The 26,759-nt window shown below is 45.3% G+C and overlaps 1 protein-coding gene across 6 annotated transcripts in view; it reads right to left on the bottom strand.

Moving 5' to 3' along the window:
- Dtnb (dystrobrevin beta) overlaps window positions 1-16,837 on the bottom strand; it is a 204,009-nt gene extending 187,172 nt beyond the window's left edge. For 5 of the 6 annotated variants that reach the window (XM_057778220.1, XM_057778256.1, XM_057778241.1 and 2 more), the window contains exon 1: window positions 16,701-16,837. The gene's annotated coding sequence lies outside the window, so the exon portion shown is untranslated. Of the gene's footprint in view, window positions 1-16,433; window positions 16,516-16,700 lie in introns of those variants that run through there. The other variant, XM_057778231.1, reaches the window with a different exon arrangement.
- Between the last annotated feature and the right edge of the window lie 9,922 nt (window positions 16,838-26,759).

Genomic DNA, 26,759 nt, shown 5'->3' with positions numbered 1-26,759 from the left:
AAAACAAAAGCAACAGCATCATTTGCATTCCCCTAGGGTCTATCCCACGTGCCTACTTTATTAGTACTGCTGCTCCTGTTTCACAGATTAGGCAACAAATGTGGAGAAAGCTAACTTGCTAAAGGGCACTTAGATCAACACCAGTGTGATCGCAACCCTCTTGAACATAGCTCTCATGTAATTGTTGTTTACAGATATCTCGATCTCTGAAGTCTAAAAAGCTAGAACACCACCCATTATACAGACCGGCTTGTGCCAAGTTCTCCTGAACATAAACCAGACAACTACCCTGTTATAAATCACTCTCAAGTATGATTAAACTGTTATAAACTAGTACAAACCATTCTCAAATATCTCATGATCACAAACTAAATGACAACTATATAAACTGCACATTCACAAAAACAAGTTGCCTGCCTGGTTATAGCCAAGTTTAGTTATACCCTAAAGAGACTTTTAAATGTAAACATATTCCTTAACATCCCATAAATAAGATTTTGGTCAAGAATGACCCTATCCCAGGTCATGGAAATGTTATCGGGGATGTTTCAACACACGCCATGGTTACAATTTACCCCAAATCAAAGGAATTCTGAACAGAATTCTTTTTTTTTTTCAACCAGACCAAGATGTGACTGAACAGAATTCTAAACAGAAAGTTAAGTCAAAGAAAAAGCAGCCAGAAACAGAAAAACAATCTAATAAAATCTAGGACTTAAAGAAAAAACAGGAGTTGGTTCCAGTAGCCTGTAATTACAGAGGGAAGCGGCCACTCAAAAGCTTGCGACTCCCTTCTCGCAGACTCTCACAAAGCTTGCGACTCCCTTCTCGCAGACTCGTCTCTCACAAAGGCAACTGCTAATACAGATGGCAACAGAATAACCACCATGTCCTGTATGATGTCACAAGTCATACCCTCTATCTGCTGTAGTATTCCTTTACTTCACTTTTCTCAAAGCAGAAAAAGCAAATTCCTAGAGATGACTGAATTCTTAATGGCAGTTTTCTAAAATTTCGCTTTTATTTCCAGATTAATCTTGGAACACAATCTATATCCTGGATCATCTAGATGGCCCCACTGCCAGGCAATTTCAGCACCCACCACCGCATGTAAAACTGCTAGTGGCTGGCAGCTGGCAAACTGCAGGACTGCACAGGACCTGCCATATGCTTCTGCAACACAGCCATGCCTAGCCAGTTCTGTTTCCTTTTTCATTTTAGAAGACAGTATGAGGGCTAGACAAGGTCTCATGTAATCCAAGTTAGCCTCAAACTTGCTATACAACTGAGGAAAGCCTTGAACTCCTAATCCTCCTGCCTCACCTCCTAAATGGTGGGATTACAGACATGTGGTTTTATTTTTGTTGTTGTTTTTGTTGTTTTGGTTTTTTCGAGACAGGGTTTCTCTGTAGCTTTGGTGCCTTGTCCTGGAACTAGCTCTTGTAGATCAGGCTGGCCTCAAACTCAGAGATCCGCCTGCCTCTGCCTCCCAAGTGCTGGGATTAAAGGCGTGTGCCACCATCGCCCGGCCAGACATGTGTTTTTTTTGTTTTTTTGTTTTTTTTTTTTTGGTTTTTCGAGACAGGGTTTCTCTGTGGTTTTGGAGCCTGTCCTGGAACTAGCTCTGTAGACCAGGCTGGTCTCGAACTCACAGAGATCCGCCTGCCTCTGCCTCCCAAGTACTGGGATTAAAGGCGTGCGCCACCACCGCCCAGCCCAGACATGTGTTTTTATACCTGGCTTCATCACTTTATTTTCTATGGCAGAATTTCTGTATTCATACAACAATGGCAGACTACAGTGCAGGCTACAGAGAACTTGTGGCCTGAAAAATCTAAAGTAAAATTTAGTATCTGGCCCTGTAAGGAAAAGTTTGCCAATCTTATTTATAGCAATAATAATTAACATCGAATTACTACATGACTGGGTACTATTAGGCTAGGATGTGCCCATTGTCAAAATAAAAACAACCATACCATGGCCTTTACTTCAGTTCCATTACTGAACGTCCATCCTTGGAGAAGTGCTTTAATCACCCTAAGATGCATTCCTTGTTGCTAAAATGGCATAAAAATCACAGACACTTCACCAAGTATTATGGTTTATATGTGAATGTCCTGCAGAGATTTCTGTATCTGACACTTCATCCCCAGCTGGTGGCATTGTCTGTGGAACTTTGATACTGGCCTAGCTAGTAGAAGGAGTTATCTGCACATCTCTCTGCTTCCCATCTGCAAACACAATGTGACCACCTGCCTCAGGCTCCAGTAGTCACTGTGGACTGGACCCTCAAATTGTGGTCCAAAATAAACCCTTTCTTATATTGCTTTAGTCAGGCATTTTTGAATCCTCAACAAGACAAGTAATTAATACATCCAGCTTTTATTTGTTTTTGTATACTTGTTTTCAAAGAAGGGGGGGGACCTCAAAGGGAAGAGATGTGGAAAGAAGAAAAGATGGAAACCCACTATGAAAATACTTCAATAATTTACATTCTATTGTAGAAGTAAACAGTATACTTCAGAGGTTTGAAAGAGAATGAGGCAGGAGCTGAAGATATGGATAAATGGGGAGCCTGCTTGCTGCAGAAATATAAGAACCTAAGTTTAGATTCCCAGAACCCACGTAAAAGAAGCCAGGTGTGGTGGTATGTACCTGTAATCACCAGTGCTGGGAGTGGGGGGGTGGAAGAAGCTGATCTCAGCAGCTCAGTAGCCAGCCAGTCTAGCCAATCAGTGAGCTCCGGGCTCAGTGAGGGACCCAGTCTCATTTAGTAATAGAGTAAGACACCTAACATCAATCTTGTAGAAGCACCAAGGTAGCACATGCATATACAGCATCCCCTAACACACACACACATTGAATGATGTGGCTAAGATCAACTTATGAAAAGACACTGGAGACATGTCAATCGGAAACAAGTAAACAGTAACAATGCAGTAGATAGATATCCATCCCTTCCCCAGGTGGCTTAGTTACTTTCCTATAGCTGGGAACTGGCTATCTTGTAACAGCTGTACTTTTCCCTGGAGGGCTCCCTCCAAGCTGGCTGAACATTCTCTAGCCAAGAAACCTGCCAAGTTACTCGCTCCCATAGGGCAAGAGACGGTTGCAGCAGATGACAGCTAAGTCCTAAACACCCAGCCCAAGAGAGTTCTGGATCCTGGAATTTGGGGTAAATCTATACCCACCTCAGCCACTGAGCACAACTACTAAACCCAAACAGATGCCTGTGGAGTCCCTGAAGACACATAGGAAATAAGCCTGAGCAGCTGGACTAAAGTGACCACCCAAGAAGGCATGTTTACCGCTTTTCTCACATAGCCCCAGGACTGAACTCCAAACTGCCAGACTCCCCACACAGTGCCTTGTAGCACATGCTCAAAAAAAACACTCAGGAAAGCCCTCTGGTTTGCTTGCAGAAAAAGCTAAAGCAGAATGGAAGAAATCCCCCAGCTTCTTTTCCTCTCCTCCTTCACTCCCTCTTACCCCAGAGTGAGTTCCAGGTCAGCCAAGGCTATCATAGTGAGACTCCTCCATCTCAAGAAACAAAACAAAAATAGCAACAACAAAAGGGTCTCTGGCCTCCACAGACATGTTCACGTGTGCCTGCACACTCACACACAAGCACTAAAGAAAATAAAAACAAGGAGACAGCACTATGTGCCTATGAAAACGGTGGAGAACAGACGATACCATGCACTAGTGAAGATGCAGAGCAACAGGTCCACACACTTTGAAGACGGTTGGCCAGGTTCTTACATAACAAGACGTGCTATTATGCAATCCTTGGTATTTGGGCAGAGATGGTGAAAATGTACATCTACAAAAAACACAGATGTTCACAGCAGCTTTATTCACAACTCCCAAATCCTGAAAACAACCACATCGGGGTTAAATGGGTGAAGAGATAAACTATTCAGTCCTAAAAAGAAACGAACTACGAAATCATTAAGACACTGAAGAAACTTAATTGAAAATTACTAAGAAAAAAAAAAACCTAGACCCAGGAATGATGGTAAACATTTGTAATCCCAGCACATACCAAGTTCAAGGCTAGCCTGGGTTAAATGAGACCCTGTTACAAAAACCAATCCAAAAAGGACAAAAGCACAATTTTAACTCTACGACATCCATAAAAAGGCAAAACTACAAAGCCAGCTAAGACTGGTGACACAGGAGTTGAGGTGGGCAATGAGTTCAGTGAACAGGGAAGAATACATGCACAGTGAAGCTATCTGGTCTGATGATGGCTGGTGCACGCCATTAGACCGTTTGCTTAAACCCAAGAATGTACAACACCAAGTCAACCACAGCATAAACTACGGATCTGGAGTGAACACTGTGTCCGTGTACTCACTGGATCTAATTGCCAAACCACACTGGTGGGAATGCTGCCGATCAGAAGGCTGTGTGTGTCAGGGCAGCAAGACACAGACAATCTACAGACTTGAGAAACCGTAAAAGAGTTTTGACCCTCTTGCTACAAGATGACAGTCTCTCCTGTGCAAAGGCTTGCGCTGGGATTACATCCTGAAAGATGCTCATCTTCCAAGATCTACCCCTGTCTCTGGAACAGTAAGAACAACAGGCCATGGCTGAAGAGTCGGCTCAGCAGTTAGGAGTGCTCTGCTATACTAGAGGACCCAGGTTCAATTCCCAGCACCCACATGGCATCTCACAACTGTCTGTAATTGTAGTTTCAGGAGTTCCACCTTCACACAGACATACATGCAGATAAAACATGAATGCACATAAAATAAAAATTTTATAAATTAAAATTTAATAAATAAAATAAATCATTAAAAAGAAGAGGAGGCAACCACACTTCTTAGTTGGAACAGAGAAGTACTATGCCTGCTTTGGGATGAGAGGAGCTGATTTAACAAACACCTGCCGGACCTGGAGTAACTGCAAGACACATCTCGGAAAGGATCTTGAGAGTGTTGAACTTGGAGGCCCAGGATGTGCTGATAAGAAAAAGCGTGTTGATTGATAGGAGGCACTGGCTCATGAATCAGGATTTAACAAAAGAAAAACACTTGGAGCCAATCCTAACGTGCTGTGGGAATGGCTCATTTAAGCCTGAAATACAACGCCTAAATGACATCCTAGAGAAAATGAGTTGGAGATGCCGGAACAGCAAAAAGGTATTAAGGAAGGTGTTGAAGGGTTCCCTCCCCACCACACTGCCTACACTGTACCAAGACCTTGCATCCTAGACTGGCAAGCAGGTACTCCCCCACGCCCACCCCAAGCTCTGGAGTCTATTTTGATTCCTTCAGGGCAGGTCTGAAACACTATAAACCTACCACCTGGAAACATTCTTACCCAATGGCTGATGGGAACGGAAGAGAAGGACCACTGCTGCCTTGGCCATTCCATGACACCCATTTCACACTGGCTCCTAGAAACTGTCAGTGAGAACAAGCTACAGCTACTCTCCCTCTAACACGATGGCTAGTTAACTCTTCGTTTGATATCTTCTTGTTCCCAACTCACTTCTCTCTGCCCAACAGGTTTTTTCTGGAATAACCTCCTAAACAAAATACTGACATTCAAATCCCTGCCTAGAACCAGCTCCTGCAGACACTAAGAGGCCTGTTCATTCAACCAAAGCTCGTGTTTCAGATTACCTCAAGTGCGAACTTATAAGGCACAAAAACTAAGAGTGCTGTCCATCATTTCCCCAGGCAATGTTTTACGGGTATTACTATCAGCATCTCCGTAGGCAGGCTTTCAGCAGACCTACACCCAACAAGGACCCACTGCCACCACAGCCGCCCTTAGCCCCAGCTATGCAGACAGGACCTCTCTACCTCCTCCCACTTGGACTCCTGGAATTCTGCCTTTTCTCAGCCACGGTCTTCGCAGGCTGACTCAGGTTCAAACCCTGCCGTTTCCTTCCTCCCGCTCACTCTCACACTCGCCCCCCCCCCACTTTTTTCCCATTTCTACTGCCAAAGCCTTCACCCAGATTAATGAACAAATAAAATTCTATGACCTCCTGATCTCAGGACTCTCCACCCCTTTTTCCTGCAGACGCACAAAGAAACACGCACGCTGGTTGTGTCCACGTAAACCTGCCTGCTCTTTAGAGCATCCAGCCATCCTCAGGCGGGAGCTTCTTCCCACAGAAGTTAGACATAAGGCAGACACGGTTTACAAAGTGTGAAAGACCAGAGTCCTAGCTGGGAGACTCAAGAAAAGTATCTTAAAGCCAAAAGCTGAAACTCCAAGTTCCTAGACAAGGCTGTTTAATATTCTTGGCCCAAAGTCAAACTGAGGGAACAAGTTTTTACACAGAATACCAAAAACAACAACTCGTGAGATAAAAAAAAAAAATCTAAGATGAATTTTATCAAAATTAACTATTCTGTAAAGTTATTATAAAAAAGTGAAAACAAGCAGAATACAGACTTTTCAGGTCAGTGGCGTGGCTCTGTGAGTAAACGCACCGGCAGGTTGCACCTGAGAGCACTGTACCGCCATCTAAATGCACATGATGGCATCACACTCACACACAATAAACAATGAATAAGCACTTTTTCTAAGAACATACATAATAAAGATCTTCCATACAAATTTTAGAAATAAGCTTAAAACAGTAACTGCTGGGCGGTAGTGGTACACACCTTTAATTCCAGCACTCAGGAGGCAGAGACTAGTGGATCTCTGTGAGTTCAAGGCCAGCCTGGTCTACAGAGCAAGGTCTGGGACAGTCAGGGCTATACAAAGAAACCCTGACTCAAAAACACCAAAACAATAAAAAAATTCACAAACAATACTGTTAGCCCGTAATATCATTACATCATCATAATATCACCTTGAGGTATAATATACTCAACAGGGTACACAAATAGCATTTTTAATAATTAGAAAGGTTTTGGGGTTGCTTTTGCCTGATTCTACATTAGTCTGATTGATCATTGTTTTTGTGTTTTGCATTTGGTTAACAACAAGCTCATCACAAACAGACGCGGCTTCCACTCTGTTTTTCCTTGTTCTGTGAGTGTGCTTCACTCTTCAGGAGACCAAAAATCCACTCTGCAGTTTCTCTGCAGGAATTTTGTTATGTCAGTCGTCTATTTTGCAAATATCACACAATACAAAATCACATAATACAATCTGAAAGCCCACTGAGCCAGGCAGAGGTGAGCAGCAGTATGTCCAAACAGTGCAAGCAGATGAAACAGGAGAATCACCCACCCAGGCAGAGGTGTTGCCTCCATCAGCTCCCATCCTCTAGCGCATGGCACTGAACACTCCCATCAGACACACAGATGAAGTATCAGTGAATGGGTTACATATTAATCAAACATAACTGCTTAATCTTAATCTTCCTGTTACCCTGCCTACTGCAACTTTTCTTCTATGCCTGTCACCTGCCACTTCTCAGTTTTGGAAGAAGTCACAGCTCAAAAAAAACAAAAAAAGGAAAGAGAAGAAGGAGGAGAAGGAGGAGGAGGAGGAGGAGAAGAAGAAGAAGAAGAAGAAGAGAAAAAAGAAAAAAAGTAGTGTGTGGCTTTGCCGGTAATCCCAGCATTCAGGAGGCTGAGGCAAAAGGATTTTGAGTTCAAGGCCACCTGGAAATACAGCAAAACTCACAAATAAATAAATAAATAAATAAATAACCTAGACTGAGAAATCTGGATGGTGCTAGACAGGCCTCAAAAGCAAGCCAGAGCAGGGCTTGTCAGAACTAGCTGAGGGCACTGAGACCTAAGATTATGAAGCAATTACTTTAGGTAGCCAAACATGTGGCTATAAAAGCCCCTCCTCTCCATCTTACTGTGCACATCGCCCCTTGCAAAACAAGCAGGAGTAAATGAAAAAGGAAAGAAGTCAAGAAGTCACCAGAACAGTGGCAACAAGAACCCTCCTGTCTGTTCTATCCCAAGAAGACAATGTGCAACAGAGCTGTCTGCAGACGGAGGTTAAGTAATTGCCACAGTGCACACACTAACGCAGAGGGGGAGAACGCTTTGGAACTGTTTCCAGCACATCTCTGTGCTGCACTGAGTGCTAAATGAGGCTCCCTTTGCTGGGAGCTGGCCTGTTAGTTTCTTAACCTTTCCATCTGTCGCATCAAAACATTCAGGTCTGGAGCTAGGGCGCTGCCCAGGCAGTGAAGCGCTTGACTTGAGAGCCCCTGAGGGCTGGGTAGACACAGTCAGTGGGGTAAAGCACTGGCCATACAACATGAGGACTGGGGTTTGGATTCCCGGCACCCACATAAATGTGAAATGGGCCTGGCAGCCTGCACTCACCCAAGTGATCAGAGGCAAAGATGGGGTTCCCCAAGGTAAGCTGACTCTAAGTTAGCTAAATCAGCAAGCTCTGGATACAGGTGGGAGACCGTGTGTAAGGCAGAAAAACTTCTGTAAGGCAGAAGACACCACGCATCAGTCTCTAGTCTTCACACACATCTATGAACACACACCACACATAAGCAAAAGGTAAGTAAATAAACCGAGCCTGGTAACAAACAGCTATAATCCCAGCTTTAAGGAGGCAGAGACAGGGGGATCTGCGTTGCTCTCTAGCCAAATCTGACAGCCTGCCAGTAAGAGTGGCTTACTCACAAACCAAAGGTGAGTGGTGTCTGTGGAACAACACCTGAGGCTGTCCTCTGGCCTCCACATGTGCCAGCACACGCAAGCTCAAGCAGAGACACTGGTATACACTCACAAAAAGCTCCGGAAAACCCATGTGCAAATACAGTCTCCTGAAAAACTCTATCAGATTCCCTGATTTGTCCATGTGATACACAGGCAGGTCTAAGCTCAGACTGTCACTAATACAGTCAAAACTACCTTAAAAAAAAAAAAAAAAAAAAAAAAAAAACTTCCCAGCACTTGGGAGGCAGAGGCAGGTGGATCTCTGTGAGTTCGAGACCAGCCTGGTCTACAGAGCTAGTTCCAGAACAGGCTCCAAAGCCACAGAGAAACCCTGTCTCAAAAAAACAAAAAACAAAAACAAAAAACAAACAAACAAACAAAAAAAACCTACCCCAGTGGTGGTGGCTCACACCTTTAATACCAGCACTCGGGAGGCAGAGGCAGGTGGATCTCTGTGAGTTCGAGGCCAGCCTGGTCTACAACAGCTAGTTCCAGGACAGGCTCCAAAGCTGCAGAGAAACCCTGTCTCAAAAAAACAAAACAAACAAACTAACTAAAGGCCATGATGACTCGTGCCTTTAGTTCCAGTACTCAGAAGGCAGAGGCAGGCAGATCTCTGTGAGTTCAAGGCCAGCCTGGTTTACAAAGTGAGTTCCAGGACAGCTAGGACTATTACACAGAGAAGCCCTGTCTCAAAAAAAAAAAAAAAAAAAAAAAAAAAAAACTACAAAAATAAAAATAAAATAAAATAAAAAGCAACAACAAAAGCCTAACTCCTTTGCTCATTTCAGGAAAAGTCTCAAATATCCTTCTCTAATACTTACTCTTTTCTCTTTCAGGTTAAAAGGAGCACCAGGGAAAACAAATTTAAAAGCCTAGACATTTTCTTGTAACAAATCTGAAAGCATCTCTGGGTTCCAATAAAAAAATTCAGTAACATACTCTCCAACTACCCAGAGCTTTGAACAGCTAAGTTTACCCTCAATGGCACTATGCAAAATAATCATGTAAAATGTTTAGCACAATGCTTGGCACAACCTAAGAGCCTACTGATTATCACAGCATTTCAGTCCTGTTTTACTTTACAGACAGTGCTGGTAACACATAAAGACTGAGGCTGGAGATGCAGCTCTTTGGAGTGCTTGACCAACATGCAGGAAATGCTTCCCGTGTTTGCTGGCCCTGAGTTCCAACATCAACACCGACAGCACAAGCAAGGCTTAGTGGCTCAAATCTGTATTCCCAGCACTCAGGAGATAGAGACAGAAGGATCAGACGTTAAAAAGTCATCCTCAGCTGCACAGTGAGTTTGAGGTCATACATAGGGCTGTCTCAAAAAATATAAAAACTGCTGGGCAGTACTGGCATATGTCTTTAGTTCCAGCACTTGTAAGGCAGAAGCAGGTGGATCTCTGTGAGTTTGAGGCCAACTTCGTCTACAGAGCTAGTTCCAAGACAGCCAGGGCTACACAAAGACATCCTGTCTCAAAAAACCAAACTATACATATATATATATATATATATATATATATATATACATACACACACAATATACATGCTATATATATATATATAAATAATTTAACATAATTGAGCAGAGTGCACATGCCTGTAAGACCAGCACTTGGGTAGCTGAGGCAGGAGGATTGCCATGAACTGAGGCCAGCCTAACTTAAACAGTGAGTTCTAGGCCAGCTAGCCAGCAATCACAAACTGAGACTCTGCTCAGAAATTTTTTTTTTTTTTTTTTTTTTTTTTTTTTAGTTTTTCGAGACAGGGTTTCTCTGTGGATTTTGGAGCCTGTCCTGGAACTAGCTCTTGTAGACCAGGCTGGCCTCGAACTCACAGAGATCCGCCTGCCTCTGCCTCCCAAGTGCTGGGATTAAAGGCGTGCACCACCACTGCCCGGCATCAGAAATTTTTTAAAAACAAAGGAAAAATCAATAGTAGACATACCTTTCAATTAACTACAACACAAAGTGGTCCATCCTAGTTTTTTGTTTTTAAGATCTTTTATTTTTATCTATACAACTGTTTTGCCTGCATGCACGTCTGTGTGCCATGCATTTGCCCAGGGCCCACGGAGGCCAGAAGAGGGTGTTGGATCCTTGAGACTAGGCTTACAGATGGTTGTGAGCTGCCATACCATGCTGGGAATCAAACTCAGGTCTTCTCCATGAGCAGCCAGTGCTCTTACCCCTGAGCCATCTCTCAAGCCCCAGAAGTCTACCCTATTTCTATCACACTAAAGAAAAAGGGGGGGGGGGAGATCATTTCAACAAATGCCAAAAACAAGCAACTGATAAAATTCAACACCCAATAAAAATACAGAACAAGCATTGAAGAAACATCCTTAAACTGCCAAGAAACATCAACCAAAAGCCTTCTGAAAATATTACAGATACTAGCCAAACACTGTAAGCAACCATTCAAGAAAGAATTTTTGTGTGTGTGCCCATTGTCAGTTGTGGCACATGAAGGGATAAGAATAAGGAAGAGACAGCGGTATGACCCTAAGATCAATTCAGATCTCTATCCAACATAGGAGACTCTCACTGCAACCTCTTTGCTTCAAATCAATGAAAAAAAAAAACGCAAAAATCAAGACAGGGGTTAAAAACAAGAAAAACTTCCACAACAAGAGACATAATTATGACTTCTGAATTCCGAGTCCAGAACCTGCACCGCCTGCAGGGGAGCACAATTCCAAGCAGAGGAGGGTGGAGAATATGAGGCATCTAAACCAGACTCATTGCTGAAAGCCAGGGATAAGATTGGAGCTGGAAAGAAACTGAAAATGCCACTGTCAGTCTCTGTGGAGAATGCAGATTATGTAATGCTACGGGGTATAGAAAAGTGGGAAGGTGCAAACAGATTTGTGGCCAGGAATTGAACCAGGACCAGCATTTATGAGCAGATCTAAATCAGTTACCTCCAAGGGCAGAACCCTTGGTCCCCAGTCATATTTGATTCTAGACTGGGACCCCTGCAGGCGAGCTGAACACCTGAAATCCCACATGACATACAAAAGGGTGAGCACAGAAAAGAAAAGAGAAAGACACTCAAGCCAGGTGGTGGTGGTGGAGGTGGTGGTGGTGCACATCTTTAATCCTAGCACTTGAGAGGCAGAGGCCTGTGATTTCAAGGCCAGCCTGATCTACAGAGTGAGTTCCAATACAGCCAGGGTTATGTAAAGAAATCCTGTCTTGAAAAACCAAAAAAAGGGGAAAAAAGAAAGAGAGAGAGGCATTCAAAGTAGAATGAATCCATGTTGCGAGATATTTGATTACAGTGTATAAAGATATGTCACTGTGATTGGTTTAATAAAAAGCTGGATGGCCAATAGCTACGCAGGATTTTCAGGACAGAGAGGATGCTGGAAAGAAGGCTGAATATTGAGGAGATGCCAGGGACACAAAGAAAGCAGCATGGGCTTTACAAACTAAAGGTAATCGAGCCACATAAAAGAATATAGATGAAAAGATATGGGTTAAGTAAGTTATAAGAACTAGTTAGAAGCAAGTGTAAGCTATTGGTCAAGCTTTCATAATTAATAAGAAGTCTCATGTTGTGGTTTAGGATCTGGCTGGCAGGACAGATAAAGACTCACTACAAATCCATATGTCAAAATTTCAAATCACACAGAGCAAAACATGCTAAAAGTAAGCCATCAACAGCAGAAACTAACATTAATTCATCCCAGACATTGAGTTCACAGACAGCATGACAAGACTGATTTAGCTAGTACATTTAGGGGCACTTAGACATAAATGTTAAAAATCATTGCCAACGCAAAACTATCACTTTGGAAGCCAGCTTAGTAGTCTCCTATACATCCAAGCACATATTTGATATGGAATACACAGCCAACATTTATTTGAACTGGTAAATTCTGATCTAGTATTATACTCCTAATTTGTCCAAGTGTTTTTAAGAAAACAAAACTTGTATCTACAAAAAAAAACTGCACAGATCACAACAACACTTTTATTCATATTTACTAAAAACTTTCATGAAATGAATAAATAAAAAAAATTGGTATCTTCATTGAATGGAGTATTATTTGTTGCTAAAAGGAAATAAGCCATCAGTCCATAAACAGATATAGAAGAACCATAAACACATATTTCTAAGTAAAAGAAACCAGGAAATAAAAGATAGAGAACAGAAATAGAGAAAATCAATTTTTTATTCTTTACTATAGTTATTTGTGTGTATGTATAAGGGTACCCATATGCTATAGTATGTGGAGGTCAAAGGACAACCCACAGAAGTCAGTTCTTTTCATCCACCATGTGGGTTCCAGGACAGCTGCCTTTACCTGCTGAGCCACATCAGCAGCTTGGGAAATCCATACACACACACGGAGACACTGAAAGAAAATTTTCATGCATTTACGACATTGAAGCTTACAACTAGATACAGAGTGTGTGTGTGTGTGTGTGTGTGTGTGTGTTTTAAAGAAAAGCCTTAGACTGGAAGGTATATTTGCTTTCCAATCACTGAACAATTACAATTAATGAGAGATTATTAGATATACTAAATACAATACACTACATACTACTAAGAAATCACACAGCAAAGACAACTCAGAAACATGTAAAAAAAAAAAACCTCAAAAATAATTCATCAGAAAAACAATTCATCAGAAAAACAAGCTACAGAGCAACCCAGACAGTATGCTATAGTAAAATGCAGAGAGAGTTGGCAATGGCTCAATGTATAAAAGCACTTGCCACAATGCAAGCGTAAGGACTGGAGTTCAAATCTCTAAAACTGACATAGAAGCCATGCAGGTGTGGCAGCCACCTATAACAGCAGCACTCTGGACACAGGTAGGAAATACCAGAGCAAACTGGCTAGCTAGACTAGCCAAATTGACCAGCTCCAGATTCAGCAGGGGGTTGAACTTCATAAATAAGTTGAGAGCATCCATTGTCAATTTGGGGCTTTCACAGGCATGTACACACATGTGCATGGATACCCATATGCACACTCATGCATACCACATATACACGCAAAAAAATAAAATGCATAGAAAAAGGCCCCGGGAAGAAAACAACAAATTGGTAACTGCAGTAGAAAAAGTACATATGTCAAGAGTGTTTCTTTTTATTCCAAGTATTTTATAATTAAGTATGCATTCTAAGCTGCACAAACCACTACAACTCCAGAAACTCCAGGGCAAAAGACACCCCTAAAACTGGACAGCATACTAGCAGTACAACTAGAAACCACAGCTCTAACGCTTGTGTAATTTGAAATAAATAAAATGGAGGGCTGTCCCCATGACAACATGAGTAACCTGGTGATACAAATGTATATATTTCAGTTAGGATAGGTTACAAAGTATACATGGTTTTCCTTTGTTTTTGTTTTCTTTGGGGTGGGCTTTTGTTACTTTGTTTCCCATTGGTTTTTATTTTCTGTTGAAACAGTATCTCCCTATGTAACCCTGGCAAGTCTTGAACTCACATTGATCAACTTGCCTCTGCCTCCAGAGGGCTGGGATTTAACGTCATGTGCCACCACACCCCACTGTATGTATGGTTTTTCAAAACATCCAACTCATCATGTAAAATTTGCCCATTTATCATATGTAAACTATACATCAGGAAGGCACAGTAGCACACACCTATAATCCCAGAACATAGACAGGAGGATAGCCAGCCACAAGTTCAAAGTTAGTCAGGGCTACATAGACCCTATCTTAAAAACAAATCAACAGACAGGTGATGGTGGCGCACACCTTTAATCTAAACCAGCATTCGGGAGGCAGAGGCAGGTGGATCTCTGTGAGTTCTAGGCCAGCCTGGTCTACAAAGCGAGTTCCAGGATAGGCTCCAAAGCTACACAGAAAAACCCTGTCTCGGAAAAAACAAACAAACAACAACAACAACAACAAAAAGTTTGCTTTAACCAGGCATGATGGTTCACACAGGAGACCGACAGGAGAACAACCACAACTCCAAGGTCAGCCTATAGCCTTGGCTACAGTATAGCGAGTACCAGGCCAGCTGGGTACAGCATGGCACTGTTTCAAAAAAATGGGGGGGGGGGAGAGCTGATTTCGAAATAAAAGTAGATTAAATATTTAAAAGTATTTAGAAAAGCCTGCATCCAAAATCGCAGGGCCACATAGATACCCCAAAAAAAAACTTTCTAACGGTTGTTCCGCGAAGTGCGGATAGTAACTAAAATGAAATAAATCTATGTACTTCAAAGCTTACTATATATGCAATGCCAAATATGGATTAGTATTATTCTTTTAGCTGAGGAAACTAAGGCTCAGATATGTTAACATCAAAGACATGAAATAAATGGTACCTTGAAATCTCATGAACTCTAATATTTTAACTATAAGTAGAAATGCTGTTTCCCAGGAAAAATTCATTGAACATGTAGACCTCGCCAGCACCACCTTGAATGCACACCCCCCTTCAGAGGCAGTTCCACTTATGTCTGATAAAATCCTCAGAGAACTCATAAAAGGTCAAGTTTTAATTTGGCAAGCAAAGTAACCCAACAAGCACTGCAAGCCAGGGAAAGGAAACAGCAGCCTGGGGCTGGAGAGTCCAACCCAGACAGAGGACAGAACTCCAGCTCTGACCAAGCTGACCAAGCATTCTCGCACCTCAGAGCCAAGACCCAAGAGGCAGAACAGAATTTATAAAAGTGTTCTTAGGGCCGGGCGGTGGTGGCGCACGCCTTTAATCCCAGCACTTGGGAGGCAGAGGCAGGCGGATCTCTGTGAGTTCGAGACCAGCCTGGTCTACAAGAGCTAGTTCCAGGACAGGCTCCAAAACCACAGAGAAACCCTGTCTCGAAAAACCAAAAAAAAGTGTTCTTAGGCAAAAGCACCCTCCATCCTGCTCAAAATAAATAAATAAATAAATAATAAAAGTCAATGAGAGAAAGACCAGATCTCAACAACCACCCAAAGAATAAGTCCCTGGTGCCCAACTCACAAGAACCACGTGGATGCTGAAGAGTGGCCACAAACCACCGGAGTCTCCTACCCGGGCCACTGCTTTAACCTAACCAGCGCCTAAACCACTGGGTTACCCAAGGAGGCAAAAAGAGAATGTGAGGACCAAAGAGAGCCCGCCAACCACCGCTACCAGAGAGACCGCCACTACTCCACATAAAATGTATCAACGCCTGCTTCCTTCATTCCTCACGCAGCGGCCATCAATTACAGGACGATTGGGATCCAGGCCACATCCTAAGGATTGAGCAGGAAACAGGCACGGAGCTTAATTCTAGTTGGGAAGGCAAGGTTCTCTTTCAAATTTTCCTTTCTCTCTCTTTTAAAAGTCACTAAGACCCTTCCAATCTCTGAATAGCTCCCACCAGCTTCCCTCCAGTACCCTACTTTATGCAAATTCCAAGCAACTTAGGGCTCCAATTTCCCCGGGTTGGGAAACAGACTAAAGAGACCTGAAGTGAACAAAACAAGATACGTGAAACTGAGCGCTTTACATTTTATATGCATACTTTCCCCGCCCAACTGTCAGTACTTCAACAGCAAATGATGGCTGGGAGTGAATAAATCGTGACCCCGGGGCTGACCGCGGTTGTCTCCGTAGCTAATCAATAAACGCTAGCAGAGAACGCAGGAAGGTCTCCCTGATTCCCCAAGGCCTGGCACGGGGAATGTAACCGTAAGCATTCGTCAGCTGCATCCTCCCTCTTCGTGGGACACAGTGCCCATCACGGGTGACCTGGGTGGACAGGTTCCGTCTACCGGGAGACACCGAGGGGTGATCTGGAACGAATTCCCTTCCCTCTGCCAGGGCCTGCCTGCCTCACCTGCCCTCTGCCAGGACCTGCCGCCTTCGCCCCCTTCAGCACCTAACGCGGAGCCTCCTCCCCGCGAGCCGGGCTCCCGCTGCATCAGCAGGCGCGCGCAGCCCGGCTCAGCGCCCCGCCGCCCCCGTGCGCGCGGATGGCCGGGGGACGCCCCTCCCTCCCCGGCCCGGAGTGCCGTCTCCCCAGGGTCGCAGCTCCACGGCCATGCGCTCCGCCACCCCGCGGGCTCCCTCCTCGCTTCTCCAGCCCCGGCGGAGGACTCCCCACCTGGCTCACTTCCCGGCCGGAGCTGAGGGGACGTCGCGTGGCTCTCCGGCGGCCGCAGCCTCCTCCGGCCCGGCCCCCTCGACTGGAGCAGCGGCGGCGGCTGAGGCGACGGCGCCCACTCAGGCCCCGGAGCCGCCCCCGCGGCGAACGTTCCCGGCGCCGGATCGCACCGCTTCCCCGCCCGGCACGCGCAGCGAGCCCGCCCCCGGCGCGAGGGCGCGAGGGCGCGAGGGCGAGGGAGGGTGCGCGCGGAGGGCGGGCGGGCGCGCGGAGGGGCGGGGCTTCCGCCGCGAGAGGGGGCGGGGAGGTGGCCGAGTCCCCTCCCGCGGGTTCGCGCGCCCCCTCCGGGCCTCTGCGGTGCGCCGGCAGCGGAGGCGGAGGCGCGCTTCCACTCCACAGGTAGCTGCCCGGCGGCTGGATGCTGCGCCGACGTGACTGCCCCGTAAGGAATGCAAAGAAACACCCCGCGAATGATTCACCCGGGCCTCGAGCGCGGGGTCCTGCCCCGAGTGACTTTCCACGTTGACTCAGCAGGCTCACTGTGCACTGACTCTGCGCCCGGTGCGCGGCGGACTTGGTCTGGGTCATTGCCCCTGGTGCCCAGGAGCGCATAACTTAGGGGGAAGAGCAGCCTTGCGAAGGACCGAATCCGGTCACCTGCGCAATACCAAACCACAGCCGGATGCTACGAGAGGATGAGGAGGAACGGATTACTTCCGCTTAGTTGCGCAGGAATTCCTGAAGGTGGGAACATTTAGACATTAGTTAAACAGCTTGGGCAAAGGAACCCGGAGTGACAAAGCTTTACCAGCCAATTCATATTACCATTTTTCAAAAGGATTTATTCATTCATATTATGCGTATGAGTGTTTGGCCTACAAGTATGTATGCATCACTTGTGTGCCCCCGGAGGTTAGAAGAGTATTGTTGGATCCCCTGGAACTGTGAGCTGCCATATGGGTGTTGGGAAACCAAACCCAGTTCCTCTCACAACATCAAAGTGATCCTAACTGCTGAGCTATCTCTCCAGCCACTCATTATTACCTTTTCCTTTTGGTTTGTTGTTTATTTGTTCAAGGTAAGGTTTCCCTGTGTAAAAACCTTAGCTGTCCTGGGACTCTCTCGGTGGACCAGGCTGGCCTTGAACTCACAGAGATCCACCCGCCTCTGACTCCTGGGTGCTGGGATTAAAGGTGTAAGCCTCCACAACTGGCCTCGTGGTACCATTTTTGTATAGAATTCTTTCCAAACTCTTTAGGAACAACCAAGTTTTTTTTTGTTTTTTGTTTTGTTTGGTTTTTTAGGTTTTTTTTCCTTCGAGACAGGGTTTCTCTGTAGCTTTGGTGCCTGTCCTGGAACTAGCTCTTGTAGACCAGGCTGGCCTCGAACTCACAGAGATCCGCCTGCCTCTGCCTTCCAAGTACTGGGATTAAAGGCGTGCGCCACCGCCGCCCAGCTAGCCAAGTCTTCTTCTAATGGCTCAAAAGGTCATTTTCCCCCCTCAACATTACCTAAGACAACAGTGTGGTCCCTTGGACTACTGGTGCGCGTGTCTGTGCATGTGGAAGTGCAGCTCCAGCCTCTGCATTTCGAGGATGCTTTTTGTAGCGTTCTGGCGCCTTCTGGCAAGGCAGAGCATGCCACCTGCTGCGATCAGACTGGCAGCCTGCCTCCAGAACACCCTCTTCCTCCTCTTCCCACACAGCGAGGCGGTGCTGATAAAACTTCAAGAGGGGTGGTTTTTTCTTTTCCTTTTTTGAGGGCGGGGAATACATCACTTTTCACACAAGAATTGTGTGACTATTTTGCATGTTGGAGGAGACTCACTTGTTGCTGAGTAGGGACTGCTCTAACCGTGTTAAAATACTCAGGCTATAGATAAGAGACGTTGAGTTTCTTTTCTTACCATTCATTGAGCGCCTTCTATGGGGAAAGGCTCTGGAAGGGTAGAAACATTGACTCCCTTACCGAAAGAGGTAGAGCATGTAACTTGAAACTGTAGAAGCCCAGCATAGTGTCTCAAACACCAGTATTCCTAGCTCTCAGGAGGCTGAAGCAGAAGAATCACTCTGCGTGGGAGGCCATGCTCAACTACAAAGTGAGTTCCCCACCAGCCTGAGCTGCACAATGAGCCACTGGCAAAAATAAAAATAAATAAGCAATCAGACGTTGCCTGGCACTTTATTTCAAGTTTGAGCTACACTATTATAAACTCCCCCAGAAACTGGCTAGTTTACACCTCTTTGTCTCCTGAGATTTATCTCCTCACATCATCATACAACTTTTCAAACGTATCATTTCCCTCTCATATTTCAAGATTATCGATGTCTGGCTCCTATTGATCTTTTCCTGCATTATCTATGGTGTTTGAGCCTTTCTTGTCCTAAGAAGGAAGATTCTGCTCCAGCTCCTGCCCCTTCCGTATTCTCTTTCATAAACATCTTAAAAAATCCTACACACAGCTCTCCCTCTGCAGCAGCCTGTCCACCCGTGGCCGTGACTCCACCGCATTGACGACAGGTTTCAACTTTAATGCCACCATCCATTTTTGAGCCCTCATATTACTAGAACCTTCAGTGGCATTTGATAGCACAAGTATTATGCTCTTTTAAACTCCCTCAGCTTTGTGACAAGCCTCCACCTAACAGACTGCTACTCACCCATCTGATTCCGCTCATCCCCCATTGCACACATACTCCCGTGCATTCACACATACTCCCTCCAAGCCCTGTGTCTACCCTTTGTCCTCATTTTCTCGCATATCAATGGCTCATAAATGCCTTTCTAACTTATAAAAGTACAAGCAAAGGCCTGGCAGTGGTGGTGCACTCCTTTAATCCCAGCACTAGGAAGGCAGGTAGGTAGAGCTCTGTGAGTTCAAGGCCAGCCTGGTCTACAGAGTGAGCTCCAGGACAGCCAAAAAAAAAAAAAAAAAAAAAAACTGTTACACAGAGAAACCGTCTCAAAAAACAAAACAAAAATACAAGCAAAAATGTTTCTTATTTGAAGCTTTTCTTTGGAGGGTACTTTATCATGAAAACGGCTAACCAGAACAGTTGGCATCAAACTCCTAAGAGGAACACACAGATCCAGGCAAGCCTGATGCAGCATTTTGTAGAAATGAATGGAAAGAAAATGCAGCAAGGGGTTTTCTAGACGATCCACCCATGTGGTTTGTCAAACATCAGCACCAGTAAGAAAATAGTATACAAGATGAAGGCACTGGCAGATTTGGTTGCACTTAGTCCGCTCTGGCTTGTAGGTGCCCGTGGCCACGTGGTGGTTCCCCTCCTGCATGTCTGAGTCCAGGCTCCTCTTGTGAAGAGACTAGACATGTCTGATAGAGGGCACCACTAATAACCTCATTTTAGGTTAAGCATCCTTTTAAAGACCCTGTCTCCAAATACAGTTACACTCTGAGGTGCCGGGAGCTGGGATTTCAAAAACCTAAATGTAAGAGCTAAAACTATAAACTTCCGGGATGAAAATGTGGGTGTCTTCTCATCACCTTGGGCCTGGTACAGCCTTCTGGGAGACAGCACTCAAAACACAAGCGAAGTCCCAATTCAGTTCTCCATGGCTGTGATTTTTAGCTGACCTAAAACAACTTGGAAAGGAAAGGGTTAATTGTATCTGCCACTTCTAGGTAGTAACCCACCACTGAGGGATTTCAGGAAAGGAGTTTGAGGCAGGAACCTGGAGGAATGCTGCTTACTGGCTTGCTCTCCATAGCCTGCTCAGCCTGATTTCCTAGACAACACAGGACCACCCGCCCAAGGATGGCACCACCCACAGTACCCTCAGCCCTCCCATATTAATCTCTACCATTTCCTAGAAATTTGCCTTCAGGTCAATCTGAAAGAAGCATTCTCAGATGAGGTTTCTCTTCCCAGATGAGTCTAACTCGTGTCTAGTTGACAAAAAAAAAAAAAAAAAAAAAAACCCTAACCTACATACTGGGCTACACAATACCCTGGCATTGCATACAACATACGTGTATTGAAATATGCACGGTCATTTTTAAATATGTACACTTATTCCATTAACTGAAGTTTTGAAAATATTTTAAGGAGATAAAAGTATTAGCTCTCCTGACTTTTTTCCTTTCCCCACGGTATATGCATATGTCAAATTATCCCACGGCACCCCATAAATACATACAACTGTACTAATTTTTTGTGATGTACGTGCAGGTCTGTGTGAAAGTAGTGAAAATACTTTTAAATGTCTATGCCAGAATCCCAGCATGGAGCCTCACACCTGTCATCTCAGCCACCAAGAGTTAGGGAGGAGAGCCACCAAAAGTTCAAGGACAGCCGCGGCTACATAGTGAGTTCCCTGTCAGGCTAGGCTATAGAGTGAGACTCTATCTCCAGAAGAAAAAGGAAAAAAAAAATGATGCTAGAACGAACTTGAGTGACATTCTACGGCCTGTGCATCCAAGTCTGGATTGCGCAGGTTATAAGTGATCTGGGGGAGGGGCGCAGCGAAGCCGCTGAGGTCACGTGACTCCGGGTTGGGTGGGAGGGTAGCGGAGAGTGGCAGAATGAAGCTGCAGAGTGCAGAGGATGCAGGAGAACCATGTGGGAGGCAGACACCTGCCAGCCAGCCCTGGCTTGGGCAAGAGGAAGATAAATGAGCTCCAGGAAAACAGTCCTTGAAGTCAGAAATCCTGTCTGGCGTCCAGGATCATCGTTCCTAACGATAAACCACCCAGACGCGAGACAGAAAACACAGAACTGGCAGTGGCAGCTCACCTTTCTGATGACAGGCCATTGACCCCATCGTGTGCCAGTCTCTGCTGCCTGGGCAGGATCCCGGCAAGCTCAGGGAGGATGCTTGCTCAGACGAGATAGGCCGAGGAGTGTGCAATCAGAACGGGGCTTGCCACTGCTCACAACATAGCAGTAAGGGGCGCCCCTCCAGGGCAGAAATGGGCAACATGGAAAAAAATAAATATGGGCTTCTGTTACCTGTTGGGGACAATTTGAAAACACTTAACACCAGAGGCTGACTCTGCAGGTTTCCAGTGTTATCCAAATACGGAATGAAGATGGAATAGTCGCAAACTAGGGGCTTCCGGATGGGCCTAGGCTAACCAGAAAGAGGGGCAGCACAGGGACAATGGCATTGCCTGTCCTTTCCATAACAGGAGCATTCTGGGACTGTGAAAACATCCCAAACCACCACGACAAAACCTTCTAAGATCCGCCTTGTGAATGGCGCCCATGCTCGCCACAAAGCCAATCTTGGAATCCAGCTGAGGCTGGAGTGGGTGTCGAAACCTACCCCATTGTGATTTCTGGGAGCCATGGTCACAGGGGCAGCTGCCATTGTACCGTACTGGGCATATCTTGTGAGGGCAAAGGTTAAGTGGCACCTGGAAAGTTCCCAAAGATTACTCTGAGAAGCCAATCCATGGAAATCAAGGTATTCATGGATACCTAGTTAGTTTATCAATGATTATCAGAAAGCATCAGGCGGCACCTGAAAATACACATTGTATATTGATGCAATCTTTTTGAAAAATACTTTATTATTTTATGCATATGATTATTTTACCTTTATGTATGTCTGTGCAGCATATAACCGCAGTACCCAAGGGGGGCAGAAGAGGGCATCAGATCCCCAGACCTAGAGTTAAAAGAGAGTGAATAAGTGGCTGCTGGGAACTGAACCCAGGTCCTTCGAAAGGGCAGCCAGTGATCTTAACTGGTAAACCATGTCTCCATCCCCTTGATGCAATATTTTTGTTAGTGGTGGTTTTTGTTTGCTTGTTTGCTTGCTTGCTTTCTAAAGACAGGCTCATATGTAGCCCAGGCTAGCCTTGACCTTCTAATCCTTCTGCTTCAGCCTCCTGAGATCTGAGATTACAGATGTGAACTATCACACCAGGTTTATGGATGTGTGTGTGTCTACCTGCGTGTGCAAGTGTGTTTGCCCTCTTATGCACACACATTCAGAGGCTAGTTTTGGTGACATACGGAATCTTCTTGATCACTTGCTACCTTATTTCTTGAGACAGGGTCTCTTACTGAACCCGAAGTTTGTTGTTTTGACTGGGCTAGCTGCCCAGCAATTCCCCAAGATCTGTCTGCTAGCCTCTGCCTCTGCTGACTCTGAGGTTACAGACACACCGCTGACTATTTACACAGGTTCTGGAGATCCAAACTCACATCCTCAGAGTTACAGAGCAAGTGCTTACTGAGCCTGCTGGTTTTCAGAAAAGGTCTTTCTTTGCCTGGAATTCCTTATGTAGATGTGCCTACCTTGAACTTGGAGGATCCTCCAGAGGCCCCTATCTCCAGGCTGTGGATGACAAATCATCTTTCTTGCCTGGCTGTAACAACTTCCTTCCTTCGTTTCTCCCTTCCTTTCTTTCTTCCTTCCTTTCTTTGTTTTTTTTTTGTTTTTTGTTTTTGTTTGTTTGTTTGTTTTGTTTTGTTTTGTCTTTTGAGACAGGGTTTCTTTGTGTAGCCTTGGTTGTCCTAGAACTCACTCTGTAAACCAGGCTGGACTCTAACTCACAGACATCCACCTGCCTCTGCTTCCCAAGCGTTGGATTAAAATTGTGCACCATCACCACCTTTCTTTGTTTTTCTCTTTTTTGCTGCTAGTGGTAACTGTTGACACAGGGTCTTACGTGTCCCAGGCTACCCACAAAATCTCTAGGTATTTGAAGCTGATTCTGAACTCTTTCTCCTGCCTCTACTTCCCAAGACCAGAGATTATAGTTGTGGGCCTCAATGCCCAGTTTATTTGGTTCTGAGGTTCAAGCCCACAGCCTCATCATGATAGGCAAACCCAAGCACTCCAGCAACTGAGCAACAACCTTCAATTCAACTTTTTTGTTTATTTTTCGGGTTTTTTGTTTTTCAAGACAGGGTTTCTCTGTGTAGCTTTGGAGTCTGTCCTGGAACTCACTCTGTACACCAGGCTGGCCTTGAACTCACAGAGATCCACCTGCCTCTGTCTCCCAAGTGCGTGCACCACAGCCCAGCTCAGCTCAATTTCTTAACCTGCAAAAAAAAAAAAAAAAAAAAAAAAAGAGCCGGGCGGTGGTGGCGCACGCCTTTAATCCCAGCACTCGGGAGGCAGAGGCAGGCGGATCTCTGTGAGTTCGAGGCCAGCCTGGTCTACAAAGGGAGTTCCAGGACAGGCTCCAAAGCTACAGAGAAACCCTGTCTCGAAAAAAAAAAAAAAAAAAATTCTTAACCTGCTCCCGAGAACTTTAGCTATGTTAACCTGGATGCACATCAATCACCCAATATGCACTGGGAAAAACACCTGCTCCTGGGCCCCACAGAAATGAACCAAATTTGTTTAAGCAGTTAAACTGCAGTTTAAGCAGTGACATAATATATAGAACAATCTGGCGTTGAGGGGACCTGTACTCCTCTATTTGTTAAACTTAATTATTTAGGGAGGTTCTGGCTGTGGAAAGAATGCAAAGAACAGTGGAGACCAAGACAGAATGGGGACAAAAATCAGCTCTGCCAGCGAAGGACACACAAGCTTAAATAGCATCATTGTTTCCCTGGGCAGATACTGAGGCAAAGGTGAGGCTAGCTGGTCTAAATTCCAGAATGCTAACAGGCAGCTCTGAACAGCCTTGAAACAGGGGCTTTGGCATCCCAGTTGACACTGAGGAGGAGAGAGGAGTAGATCTCCTTCCTCTTCCAGGGGCATGCTCAAGCCCGGTGCCAGGGTCAGGGAAGGGCTCCCTAGCGGCTGCCATTGCCTCTTCTCTTCCTTGCTTGGCAATTTTTGCTTCTCTGCTTCTCCGCGTTAGGAATTTCCCTAGGTCTAGTTGGGTCAGTCTCTCCCCTGTGTTGCAGCATGTTTGTGCCTGTCTTGGCATCTCAGACCAGAAGCACAGCGCAGCCCTCTTCCTGACCTCCTAACTGAAGGACTCAGGACTCAAGGCCAAGGTCTTTTGTCCAACATGAGAATCAGTTCTTGGGGAAAGAGGGGTCTCTGTGGCTTCAACTTCCGTCATAGCACAGGTGCTTCTGAGATGGGTAGAAGCCATGGTTTTGCCTAGAGGAATTTGCTTTGTTCTGTTTTTGTTGTTGTTGTTTTCTTCTCACATTGAGATGTTCCACCTTTCACAAAGATATAGGAGCACCAAGCCCACACTGCAAAAAGAAAAAATAAATAGCCACCTTGTTACTATTTTTTTGTTTTTTTTGTTTGTTTGTTTGTTTGTTTGTTTTTCGAGACAGGGTTTCTCTGTAGCTTTGGTGCCTGTCCCGGAACTAGCTCTTGTAGACCAGGCTGGCCTCGAACTCCCAGAGATCCGCCTCCCGAGTGCTGGGATTAAAGGTGTGCACCACCACCGCCCGGCTCTTGTTACTATTTTTATTCCCAGCTGGGACTGAGAAAACCATGTGGCATGTGGAAACCCACAACCCAGCATCTGCTGCTACCCATTCTGACTCTGCTGCCCAAACTCTGAGACCCCTAGGGAGGTAGGTAGGTTGACAGACCATCATGCCAACCACTCCTTCGCATGTTTAGAATGCAAGACCCCTACCTTGCAGAGTACAGAAGTCTCTAGAAACAAACCACCCAGGAAGGCCTGGATTACCCTCTGGCTACATCTGCATCTGGTTTGCCAGGTTTTATAGGAGAGCCTGCCAACCTCCTTACTTCCTCATCCCAGTTCATCTGCTTCATCTTCTGCCTCCATGATGGGCTAACTTTCCTACAGACTGAGTGTTAATTCCTACCACAGCCATAGATCAGAATCCATCCATCCTCTACTGTCTCTGTTCACACCTAATCAGAACCCGACTCTAGATCGATGCGATCTGCGGTCTGCCAACTTCAGATTTGACTCCGTCAGGACCTGCAGTTTCAGTACTCAAAAGATCAGTAAAAAGACCATCACAGAATCTAGGGCGACCTGGTGAGCACGTTCCCCACTAGACAGCTAGGCTGCAAAGGGAGACTATGTCTCAAGCAAGCAAATCAAAGTCAGATTTATTTTGTTGAGACCGGGCTGAAGGTATTGACTTTAGCATTTGTTAGCGGGTTACTTCTTGTGTTCAGTTCATTCTCATTCTCTGACAAAATATCTCACAAAAGCAACTTAAGGGAAGAAGGGGTTCTCTTGGCTCTGGGTTTAAGAAGGGGTACAGTCCATCATGGTGGGGAAGCAGAACGGCAGAAGCAGGCAGTCACTGGTCACTGCACGCAAGAAGCAGAGAGAGATAAATGCTAGAGCTCATCTGATTTCCTCACTTTTCCCTTCTCATTCACTCTGGGACTCCAAACCATGAGATGGTGTCACCCACCTTTAGGGTAAGTCTTCCCTCTTTGGTTAAGTCTCCAAGTTAAAACATCTTGGCTTCATACCAATCATTAGACATGCTTTGGGGAAATACCTACTCTTGGAATAGTGAAGATGCAGGAGTGTGTCTCCCAGGTGATTCCAAATCCGGCCAAATCTGACAATGAAGATCGACCACCATACTCAGTAGGCACTTGGCAGTTGGCTCACATACGCCCATTCATTCCTCAACTAGATTGCAAGTTCCTCAAGATTAAGGTTCACGGTTAAACAGAGTTATCAGTTGAGAAGAAGCAGGCCTGGGGTCCTAGTAGGGCCTCAGAGGATCTGCACATGGCTTGAGCACAGGTATTAATGTGGCTATAATGGAAAAAATTGTTGTGTCTGTGTGTATGTATGTGTGTCTGTGTCTGTGTGTGTCTGTGTATGTGTGTGTCTGTGTGTGTATGTGTGTGTGTCTGTGTGTGTCTGTGTGTGTGTCTGTGTGTGTCTGTGTCTGTGTGTGTCTGTGTGTGTGTGGTGTGTGTGTCTGTGTGTGTCTGTGTGTATGTCTGTGTATGTGTGTGTGTCTGTGTGTCTGGGTGTGTATGTGTCTGGGTGTATGTGTGTATGTCTGTGTGTGTGTCTGTGTGCATGTGCGTGTGTATCTGTGTGTGTGTCTGTGTGTGTGTGTCTGTGTGTCTGGGTATGTATGTGTCTGGGTGTATGTGTGTGTGTCTGTGTATGTGTGTGTGTATGTGTGTGTCTGGGTGTGTATGTGTCTG

This window comes from Chionomys nivalis, chromosome 1 (genome assembly GCF_950005125.1).
Source record: "Chionomys nivalis chromosome 1, mChiNiv1.1, whole genome shotgun sequence".
NCBI classification, from domain to species: domain Eukaryota; kingdom Metazoa; phylum Chordata; class Mammalia; order Rodentia; family Cricetidae; genus Chionomys; species Chionomys nivalis.
Note: the sequence above shows the minus strand (reverse complement) of the source record. Positions and strands in the feature narration are given on the sequence as shown.